The sequence below is a fragment of the Theobroma umbraticum genome, unplaced genomic scaffold (assembly GCF_002168275.2).
Source record: "Theobroma umbraticum cultivar Fairchild unplaced genomic scaffold, ASM216827v3 scaffold_20.0, whole genome shotgun sequence".
Lineage (NCBI taxonomy): Eukaryota > Viridiplantae > Streptophyta > Magnoliopsida > Malvales > Malvaceae > Theobroma > Theobroma umbraticum.
Window position 1 is genome coordinate 6,114,584 of NW_018397266.1, and position 12,246 is coordinate 6,126,829.

Below are 12,246 nucleotides of genomic sequence, written 5' to 3' on the forward strand. Positions count from 1 at the left end.
AAAGTAGGTCAATTGGTTACCCAGATTTGAGAAATTTCAAAAATTATTTTTTTTAATTTTTTCAAAATTAGATTTAATTAATGTGTGATAAATTTTGTTGTAAAGCTTCGTAAAATTTTGGATATGTGATTTCTACTATACTTTATATCAATATATATATATTTTATAAATTTGTTTCTTATGTTAGTAGATTTTGTTAAAATAACAAAATTAAGGAAAAATTTACAAATATGATTTTTACATGAAATTAGTATTAGATTTTTATCAGAAATTAAAATGTTACTGATTTTATAATTTAAGTTTAATTTTCAACTTTCTTTGATTTTATTATCTCTTTGATCAAAAAGAAAATTATTTTATTAATTGAAAATTTTCCTCAATTGCAATTAAGATTGATACACACCTTAAGTGCTTAGGATGATTAGTAGAAAGTTGCCTTGTTGAATCAGTTTTTAAATTTACTTTTGATTTTTGTATATATTTTCTTGAAATATTAAGCAACCATGAGAATTTTCTAATTTACTACTTGAAATTGAATTTGGTACACTAAGTAAGTGATTAATATCCCTTCAATGTTTTCACACCCTAAAAATTAACCTTAATGTGAATTTGTACTTGGTATATGATATTTAGTGTTATTATTTAGTCTTATGATTTCTACTTTTGTTTTTGGAATACAATCTCAAATTTGCTTTTGGAATGTAATTTTTATTCAATGTATGTATATAAGTTTCTGCGAATACAAACATAACATATTTAGTTTAAAATGAATGTGCTTTTGATGTGTTTTGAGAAAGTGAATATACTGTTTTGTGAAATTGAGTAATCTAAAAATATGCTTTTGTTTTGTCTCTTAGTATGACTATACTTTGACTTTTACAATGAAGGTTAAATACTAACCATGTTGATATGTATTTTGTGATTAAAGATCCATCTCCAAACCACATTGTCGGTTACAAAATGGTGATATTTGTGACATTTGTTGTACCATTGATTACAGAATAATGGTATTTGTGATATTTGTTTAGTGTGGCCAACGGTTGGTTCTAATATATTTTTGACCTATGTCACAAAAGTTAAGTATGGTTGTAGGATGTTACAGGAGATCAATAAAATTTGTTATATTGGTTAAATTATATTTTTCTCTAGTATATGAAAATGAAGTTTTGGAACTATATAATTTTTAATGAGATTTCCTAAAATTTAGTTTTGATACTTATATGAGTATTAGTAACTTTGGCCAAAACGTTTTTAGCATGTTTAATTCGACTAAAAGGATGTTAGTTACTTATTGAGTTGTTGTATTCACTCATTCTTTCACATTTTGACAAGTTGTGATTTGGTTAACTATACGAGAATTTCAAAGAATGATGTTTCATAATCTAGTACATGAATTTGGATTGCTTTAGGGTTGTTTAAATGTTAAGAGCTTTGAACTATTTTAAATTAGTTATTTAGACCATTATTTCAACATGTTAACTTCAAAGTATTGGAAACATAATTTTTAACATAATCTAATTATGACCCTTTGAATTTTGTTGACAACTTTAGCATTTATGCACTATTACGTTCTTTAAAAATTTTGGCCCTTTAAGTCAATTATATAGGATAAAAGTATTTAAGCTTTGCATGTCTTTAGTATTATATCTTACAAGTATGCGATGTCTGTTGTGCCTCGGGTCCAAGGCATTACAAATTTAGTGGTATCAGAGTTAAGATAGGCATAAGTATGTAGTCAACTATTTGACATTTACGCAAAATTTGAGAGATGGGTAGGAAAAAAATATTGAGACATTTTTCTTTCAATTCATGTTTTATATAGTTTTATAATTGCTTTACATTAGTGTTTGATGGAAAAAAATGCTAATGGTAATTTTTCTTATTATGAATAACCAATATGCCTCCTTATTGAGATCATTAGCCTAATCGTATTGAACTTGCGGCTAGTGTTAAAGTTGTTGGTGCTAGGGAGTCTCACTTTGAGAGACTTCAAAATCCTTTAAACTAAAATCAAGATGATATAAAGACATCAAATGTTTAGCAGCTGTTAGAAGTAACTAACCTCCTACCAACCCAATCAAAGGGACACAAGGTGTTGTGGTTGGAAATGATAACAAAGTGTTGAATTTGATCCATGAGGTAGTTGATTTAGTTAAAGAGCAATGACAATGTTTGCAACCGATCTAATAAGTTGATAATTTTATTGAGTGGAAAGCCTTGAGTGAGTTTAAGAAGATAGCATCTCTTCTTTTTAAGGGTTTCATAAATCTTGATGATGCTAAATTATGGATTAGGAAAATGGAAAATGCTTTTGATGCTATGCATTCTAATGATCAGGATACGATTAGATCTGTAGTTTATCTGTTGTAAGAAAGTACACATAATTAGTGAAAGGGAATAGCACGCACTTATGAAAATGATCTTATTTCAATTGGAGGAATAGTCGTACCACCTTTTATACAAAATATTTTCCTACGTAAGTTATTATGGTTGGAGAGGGAGTTCCTTAATCTGGTTTAGGGTAATATGACAGTTGATGACTATGAGGTTGAGTTTGATAGGTTGTCAAAGTTTGCAACTTATCTTGTTTTCGATTATGAAAGTAAGGCTAGGAGGTTTGAAAATGACTTGGATGCTCACATTTGCAAAGCCTTAGCACTATTGCATTCGGCCAGCTACAATCAAGTAATTGGGGGGTGAAATCCTTAGATTTTGTATGAAGCGAGACTCATGAGACAATAAGGGATTTTTAGAAAAAGAGGGGTAAAGACTCAAATTCTAGGTAAGAGGATTTTTATTAGCCTTTCTAAATTTCAAGCTACTAAAAAGTGTCGAGCTTCTAATACTTTTAAGGATAGACTGTCTTATCAAGGAACTTAATCATACCACGGCAAAACGTCTCAACAAGGGTTTAAGTATTCAGTGTATGGTGGAGGACATCAAGTTACTGAATATAGGTGTATTACTAGTGCTTGCTTTGGATGTGGCCATAGGGCCATTGTATTGCTGATTGTCCTTTCGTCCCTCAAGAATCTCAATAGGTGCATAAACAACAAAATTCTCAAACCCTTGAAACTACAGTGTAAAGAACTTGACCCACTCATGTTGTTTAGACTACACCGACACCTCCTACTAGACATCAAAAAGTTGGAAAACTTCATGCCCAAAGGCGTGCTTATCCTATTGCTTAGTTAGATCCAAAGGCATCTAACACTGTGTGTTAGGTATACTGCCAGTTGCCTCTATTTATGCTCATGTATTTTTGATACGAGTGCATTTCATTCTTTTGTTTTGTTTACATTTGTTCGAAAGTTTACTTTGCCTTGTATGCTTTTGGGTTACGAACTATGTGTAGAAACTCCAATTAAAGGTGAATTTGTCTCAAACTAGATTTGTAAGATATATATGGTAAAGATTGAAGATAAAGAATTGGTTTTGCATGTTTTAGATATGTAAGATTTTGATGTAATTGTGGGAATGGATTGGTTATTTGAAAATTTTGCTAAAGTTAATTGTCAAGGAAAAAAGCTGATCTTGAAATTCCTAGGGAAACATTTTTTCGTTTTCGTGGAAGTGATACTTATACTTCTTTGAGAGTCATCTCTACTTTGAAAGCTAGGCGGTTGCTTTGTAATGGTTGCAAAGGATATTTGGCTTTTGTTTTATACATTAGAAATAAAGAATTAAAGATTGAATAAATTCCTATTGTGAGGTAATTTTTTGATGTTTTCCTGAGGATTTACCTAGTTTGCCTTTTGATAAGGAGATTGATTTCTCTATTGATTTGGTTCTAGGAAGGCTTTATTTTTTAAGCTTTTTATAAAATGGCTCCTATAAAATTAAAGAGTTGAAAGAACAATTACACAAACTTTTTTATAAAGGTTTTATTGGACCTAATGTATCTTTGTGAGGAGCGCCAATGTTATTTGTAAAGAATGAGGACGGGAATATGAGATTGTGCATTGATTACCGAGAGTTGAATAAGGTAACTGTGAAGAATAAGTATCCTTTCCTACGAATATATGATTTATTTGATTAACTAAAAGGCACTTATGTGTTTTCCAAAATTGATTTTTGGTTTGGTTACCACTAGTTGAAAGTGAGAATTAAAGATGTACCTAAGACTATTTTCCGTACCTGATATCCGCATTATGAGTTCCTTGTTGTGCCTTTTGGATTGACAAATGCTCTAGCTATTTTAATGGATTTGATGAATAGAGTTCTTAAACCTTATTTGGATAAGTTAGTATTTTTTTTGTTGATGATATTTTGGTGTATTCCCTTAACTCAACATATCATGAAGAACATCTAAGACTTGTTTTGGAGATCATGTCTTCATGCGAGGTTCCCCTACTAAAAGAGTAATGTGATTTAGGATTCCATCGAATGGTTGGATCTTGCAACGATACCCTTTGCCTAGTCTTTATAGCCAATCCTTGGTTCTAGATCTTTTTTAACTAATTCCACTAGAATATAATAAGGTTATAAGCAAACCATTGAAAACCTTATAACCTTGCCAGTAAGTCAACTAACCTTTCACTTTCCCATCATTTGCGCATGTCACTTTTTATTTTAATTTAATTATTAATATCTATATATTCTTTTGTAAAGACAATGATAAATTACTTATAATTATAATAAAAGTAAAAAGCTGGAATCTAAGAAGACAAGACCCCCTAAAAGTGTCTTGTAAACCAATTATTCGATCTGGAGATCCTAGCGAGGTTTGTGGTCCAAAGGAATCAAAGGTCTACTTCCATGATTTCATCTATATCGAATCTTAATAACAAAATAACTTCTATAGTTATGATTTGCTTTAAGTCCATTGAGTTTTTCTTTCTTTCTCATTTTTTGAATCTGATTGGAACAATGGAGAAGTAGGAAGACTTTATCAATTCCATAATGGGTATCTAGAATATCTATGTCCCAAAACAACAAATTTGAATAATAAAAACATAAGGATGAGGCAATGATCGTAAGTGACATAGCAATTCTCCTAATCAACTACTTACCATCATAATGAACATTTTACTTTAAAAAAATGACTCACCAGGCGGTTAGCTATTTTTCATATCTATATTCTCTACTGAAAAAGAAAATGAAGACTAACACAAAAGTTTCATAGAACATAGAAAAGCCTTTTTTTTATCGAATTTGAACCGATGACTCATGCCTATTTCTTAAAGTGTTTAAAGAGCACAACTTTATCGCTTAGTTAAAGGGCCCATTTGATTCAATTCATGAATTAGCCCACTATGAGTTTACAACATCTATATTTATAAAGATATATTTTATTATAAAAATGTAGTATATTGAACTATCAGATAAGTAGCTTCTATTTGGAGACCTTTTGGATAAATTCCTCTCCTGAAAACTTAGTCCTCGTTATGTGGGTCCGTCTGAGATTTTGGACAAGGTCGGCAATGTGGTTTATAAGCTAACACTTCTACCCACTTTATTTGGAGCACATAACCTGTTTCCTGTTTCTTTGCTCAAGAAATATGTTCAAGATCTTAGTTATGTGGTGGAGTTAGCTTCTTTAAGACTTAAAAAAGATTTATCTTACGATGAGCATCTTATACTTGTTGGGATAAAAAGGAGCAAGTTCCTAGAAGGTGGACTATTCTTTATATTAAGGTCCAGTGGAGTAATCACACAAAATGATAAATGACTTGGGATTTGGAAGAAAATTTCAAAGAGAAGCAGCCTTACCTTTTTTAATATTAAGATAAAATTTAAGGATTAAACTCCTTTTAAGGAACGGAGGATGTAATTACCCTCACAAAAAAAGATTATACTTAATTATGATATAAAAAAATATTTATATTTATTAAGTTATTGTTTTATAAAATATCATGTTATTTTATAATTGCAGTTACAATTTTGGGTTTATTAATAAACAGAGAAAAAAAGAAAAACCTTTTAGTAAATAGAGTAGTTTTATTTTAGTTGGTGTCAAATAAATTATCACGTTTAAAAAGAAAAGCAATCAGTTTTACCTTATTATGTTTTAAGAAAAGCAATTACTTTTATCTTATCCCGTTTTAAAAAGAAAAACAGCAGTTTTATCTTAACACGTTTAAAAGAAAAGTAATCAGTTGAAAGAGTAATGAGAAGAAATTAACAACAATTTTATATCATTGAGCTTAAACGATAGGCAAATAAAAGAAGTTAACCCTAGAAAAGCAAAAGAAAAATAGAGAAATGGGAAAAATATTTAACGAAGTGCTGATTAAGGTATAATCATGTTTTGTATTTTTCATAGTTCGGACACAAAAGTCTTAAGTTATTTTGTATTTTTTCAATTTTCATTCAAATTTGGTACTGTTCCATTGACTTTCGGTTAACATGTGGGTACCAATGGAAAGGTCTTAAAAAGATCTTTCAAATGGTTTTTGTAGTATCTTATTCAATTTTGTGGTTAAGGAGATATGATTTTTTGAAGTTGGTCGGGAAACCCATTTTTAACAGTTTTGATGACCTAATTTTGGGTCACTAGAACTCCACATTTTGGCAACATTTTGAGTCGATTCTTTGGGGGTTTTTCTAGCATCAAATGTGATCTTTAATTTGGTGTTAATGGCTTTGTTAGGGGTTTCTTTTGTTAAGAGAATCAAAGGCTCAAAAGTGGTTTGTTGATACTAAAACCTTAGAAATCTAGGTTTGTCTATGATAATTTTCAAAATTTTAGCTTCTGTAACTTGTGAATTTTTTAATTTTTTTCATCGAAATAAATTCTAATGTTATAGTATGATATGAATGCTACAAATTAGCCTTGAGTTTATCATCAGATATAATTTGGCTTAAGAGTTACAAGAGCTTAAAATAAGCCAAATAGCTATCTAGATTTTGAAAATTTCAAAAATTTTTTTTTTTAATTTTTCCAAAATTAGATTTTAATTAATGTTTGATAAATTTTGTTATAAAGGTTCATAAAATTTTTGATATGTGATTTCTATTGTACTTTCATATCAAAAGATATATATTTTGTAAATTTTTTTCTCATGTTAATAGATTTTGTTAAAATATCGAAATTAAGGAAAATTTTTCAAAAATGATTTTTAAATGAAATTAATATTAGATTTCTATCATAAATTAAAAATGTTATGATCTTATAATTTAAGTTTTATTCTTAACTTTACTTGATTTTATTATCTCTTTGATAAAAAGGAAAATTGCTTTATTAATTGGAAATGTTTCTTGAATGCAATAAAGGTTACTATAAACCCTAAGTGTTTAGGATAGTTAACGGAAAGTCACCTTGTCGAATCTTTTTGTAAATTCAATTATAATTTTTGTATATATTTTCTTGAAGTATTAGGCAACTGGGATAATTTTTTGATTTGTTGCTTAAAAGTAAACTTGGCAAACTAGGTAAGTAATTGATATCTCATCGGTGTTTTCACATCCTAAAAATTAGACTCGATGTAAATTTGTACTTGGTATGTGAAATGTAGTCATATGGTTTGTTAAATTGGCTAAGCATGCTAATATATATAAGTAAATATGATATATGTTTTGTTTTTGGTTATACGATTTTGATTTTGGTTTTGGAATGTGATTTTTATTCTATGCATGCATATATCTTTTTTTGAATATAAACATAACACATTTAATTTGAAATGAATGTGCTTTTGATATGCATGAGATGTGTTTTAGAAAAGTGAATATGCTATTTTGTAAAATTAAGTAAGCTAAAAATAATTTTTTGTTTTGTCTCCTAATATGACTATGCTCTGACCTTACCAATGGGGGTTAATGTTGGCCATGTTAATATGTATTTTGTAATTAAAGATCAATCTCCAAACTGCACCATCAGTTACAGATAGTGGTATTTGTGTTATCTATCACATCATTGATTACAAAATAGTGGTATTTGTGATATCTGTCACACTATTAATTACAAAATAGTGGTATTGTGATATTTGCCTACATAATTGATTATAGAATAGTGATATTTATGATATTTGTTCAATGCAACCAAAGATTACTTTTGATATATTTCTGAACTATGCCCCAAGGGTTAAGTGTGGTCTTAACATATTACAGGAGACTAATAAAATCTGTTATATTGGTCAAATTATGTTTAACTCCGTTATATGAAAATGAAGTTTTGAAATGATATGATTTTGAATGAGATTATCCAAAATTCAGTTTTGATACCTATATAAGTATTAGTAATTTTAGCCTAAATATTTTGAGCATGCTTAATCCACTTGAAAGGATATTAGTTATTTGCTGAGTCGTTGTACTCACTCATTCTTTCAATTTTTACAAGTTGTGAGTTGGTCAACCACTCGAGAATTCCAGAGAGTGACGTTTCATAATCTAATATATGAATTTGGATTGCCTTAGGGTTGTTTAAATGTTAAGAACTTTGAACTATCTTAAATCAGTTATTTAGGCCATTATCTTGACATATTAACTTCAAAGTATAGGAAACTTAATTTCAAACATTGTCGAATTATGACCCCTTGAATTCTGTTGACAGCTTTAGCTTTTATGAATTATTATATTCTTTAAATATATTGACCCTTTTAGTTAGTTATATAAGATATATGTATTTGAGCCTTGTATGTTTGTAGGATTATATCTTACAAGTGTGTGGTGTCACTTGTGCCTCGAATCCGAGGTATTACATTTCAACAAAGCATACATTAATTGCTCATCCATAACTCATTTAATATGTGGAATTATCATCACATACATATGACAATTGAGCATACTTATGTATTACATACACAATTCTTTGAAGGGAAATTTTGGGTTTAAAATAATTAAAAGGATTTGTCCTCTTTTATTAAAACTAATGCGTAATAAAATATTTACTTACATATATAGATTGAAAAGTCTTTTCAAAAGATAGGTTCATCACAAACACATTTGCACTTATAAAATAGTGATGAGAAAACATATTCATCGACAAACCATCAAACCATGTCTTAGCTTTACATATTAAAATAGTTTTGAAAATGGTGTATCCACTCATCTTGACAAAAGTATGCTTCTAAGCCTTACTTCATCAAACCTCACTCGTTCTACAATGCTTGAGCTCAACACAACATATCAAAATAATTTCTAGCATGAATTTCCTAATTTTCCAGCAATCCATTTAATTTGAAAGTAGTTGAATCTTCCAATATTTTCCATTAAGTCCCCAATAAGTTCTAAACTTCAAACCTAATCAGTAAAATGAACAATCTTAATCATCTTTACCTTCATAACCTCTTTGAACAGCCAAACCACCAAATCCTTAGCTCAAAAACAAATTTAATGAGTTGAAATTTACAAAATCCTAAAGTTAGGTTGAAATTTTGAGATTAAAACTCAAAAATGCCAAATCTTACCTTAAAATCAAGAATGGAGAGTTGAATCCTTGCCAAATGGGTTCTAGAGGGGTTGAAGAATGATTTGGATGTTGCTGGGGATGGGTTGGAGGCTAAATAAGTGAAAAATAAAATCTAAGGCTCGAGCTGGGTTTTATATTTTTTTCCACGTTGGAGCTCAGGGATCAACCTCTTAACCCCACGATCCCTAAGCTTATATTATTCTACCCAAAACTACTAGGATCAACCCCTTGACCTTAGGAGGTCGATCTTAGTTAATTCTAGAAAATGATTTTAAGCTACCAACTTATAGGGATTGACACTTTAGCCATTGTGGGTTGATCCTTATGCTTTTAAAATTCTTCTAAGTGTTTTACTCCTATAAGGATTGACCTTCTCTTCTATGAGGGTTGATCTTAGCTATTCCATAAGTGCTTTTTAAGTCTTTCACTTACAAGGATTAACCACTCCCTTCATTGGGGTTGATCTTGGACATTTGGAGAACCTAACTTAGACATCTGGTGATACATGGATCGACACTCCCTTCCATGGGGGTTGATCCTAGGCCAATTCCAATAGCTATGTAAGGCTTCAAACCTCTAGGGATCGACCATCCTTGCCCATGGGATCGACCTTTCAAGCACAATTTTGCAAAGATCGACCATCTTTGGCCTTCATTTCCTATCATTTTCTCATCCATCAATACCACATTAATTCAACAATCATCATAGTAAGAATTTCATGTCAATCTAGTTCGAAAAACTCATCTAACTTCCAAATTTATATTAACAAAAAAATTCATTCACATAATTTGTGCAAACTTACACAATATCACACTTAACTTAAATAACATCATTGCATGAAAGGTTAGGGTTTCACAATCTTGTTTCGAGAAGATTGCTCATATTGTATTTAACAGTATGTGAGAGGTCTATCAAATACGCATTGGGGTAGCATGATGAAACGAGTAAGAAACAACATGTCATCTATTACTTAAGCAAAAAATTCACCAAGTACGAATCCATATACTCATTGTTTGAGAAATTGTACAATGCGTTGGCATGGATGGCTCACAAACTTAAACCGTACATGTCATTGAAACAAGTAAGATAATGGAAGAAATTCATGATGGGATTTGTAAGACCCATGTTAATGGTCATATCATGACAAAGCAAAACATAAAGGCGAATTATTATTGGTTGACCATGGAGATTGACCACATCAACTATGCTAGGAAATGTCACAAATACCAAATGTGCTGTGAACTTTGAAATACATTTCAAGGTGGAATCATTCAATCATTCAATCCTTAGAAGCATATCTTTTCAAAATTGTCCAATATTGTCTTTTGAGCTTTGATGTTAAAATGTAACTCCTATGGATATGTGATTAATTTCTTGCAAGGCAAGTATGCCTTGTGATTAGCCCTTTTAGATAATTGATTCTTTTCTTTTAAAGAAATATAGAATTAGGAAAATAAAACTAGAAAATGATTTCAAAATTAAATAAATTTAACTCCCATGTCTAATCCTGGCCAAAATGGGCTTAAAAAACTTTCAATTTCCACCCATTCAAACATAGTTAAATTGGACCCCTGACCCTTATAGCATGTTTGATATAGGGAATAACTAAGCTATTCCCTCTCTATTACCATGTTTTTTTTGTTTCCTTGTTTGGTAAGCAATTATCTAAAGGAATAGCTATTCTTTAATATTAGTTATTCCTCAAAAATAGTTAAAAATCAAGCTTAATTAACCCAAAGCCCTTATGGTATTTGCTGTTCCATGGTTAGTGAATAGCTTTCAAATTTGATAAGACTAAAATACTCCTACAACTATGAAATATTACAACCTTAAACATATAAATACATTTTTTTTCTTCTCATTTTTTCTTCTTTCTGTCTCTTCCCACGTTCTTACCTTTCTCATTCTCTCTAACTTGCACTCATCACCGAAGATGATGATGACAGTGATGGATGGCAACGACGATGGCGGTTCTATGACCGAATATGATAAAAAAGCGTTGCTCTAATACTTTCTGGCAAGATCCGACCAAGGAGTCACCACATTTGAGATCCACGACTTGATCTAGCTATGGAAACATTAGATCTAGTGTTTCTCGACCAGATCCCTACGGTCGGATCTGACACTTCAGGCTAGACTTGACCATTAAAAGCTCTGATCTGATGCCCTAGTGGCTAAATCCAACCACATGGTATGTCAGATTGACGCTTTTTTACACCAACCACATTTGTGGTGATCGACCAATAGAGAAGAAAAAGGAAAAAGGAAAAAAAGAAAAAAAAATTAAAATAAAAAGTTAAAAATTTACTTATAAATTATAAAAAATTAATATTTTAATATTTAAATCATAATAATGTTTAAATTATAAATAAAATATTAATATTTTAAAATATTAATGTTTACCTTATTAAATTATTAATATATTAAATTTTATTGAAAGAATAAATAAAAAATAAAAATGTAAACAAAAGAAAAATAAAAAATTATATATTATTTTAATAATAAATTTTTAAATTTTTGATTACCTTAAAAACTAAATAATTAAAAAAGAAAAAATTTGCTCATATTTGTCTTTTGATATAAATTTTACTAAATTATATAAAGGGTATTTTTGTTGTTTTAAAAAATAAATCTTATTATAATAAAAAGTTTAAGTTTATAATTATATATTATAAAAATTAATATTTTAAATTTGAAAATTAATTAAAATTATTAACATTTTAATCATAATAATTTTAAATTATAAATAAAATATTAATCTTTTAAAATAATAATTAAATTATAATAAAATATTGATATTTAAATTATTAATTATTAATATTTTAAATAAATTATAAATTATTATATTTAAAAAATAAAATAAAAATAAATAATCATATAAATAATAAAATATTTTT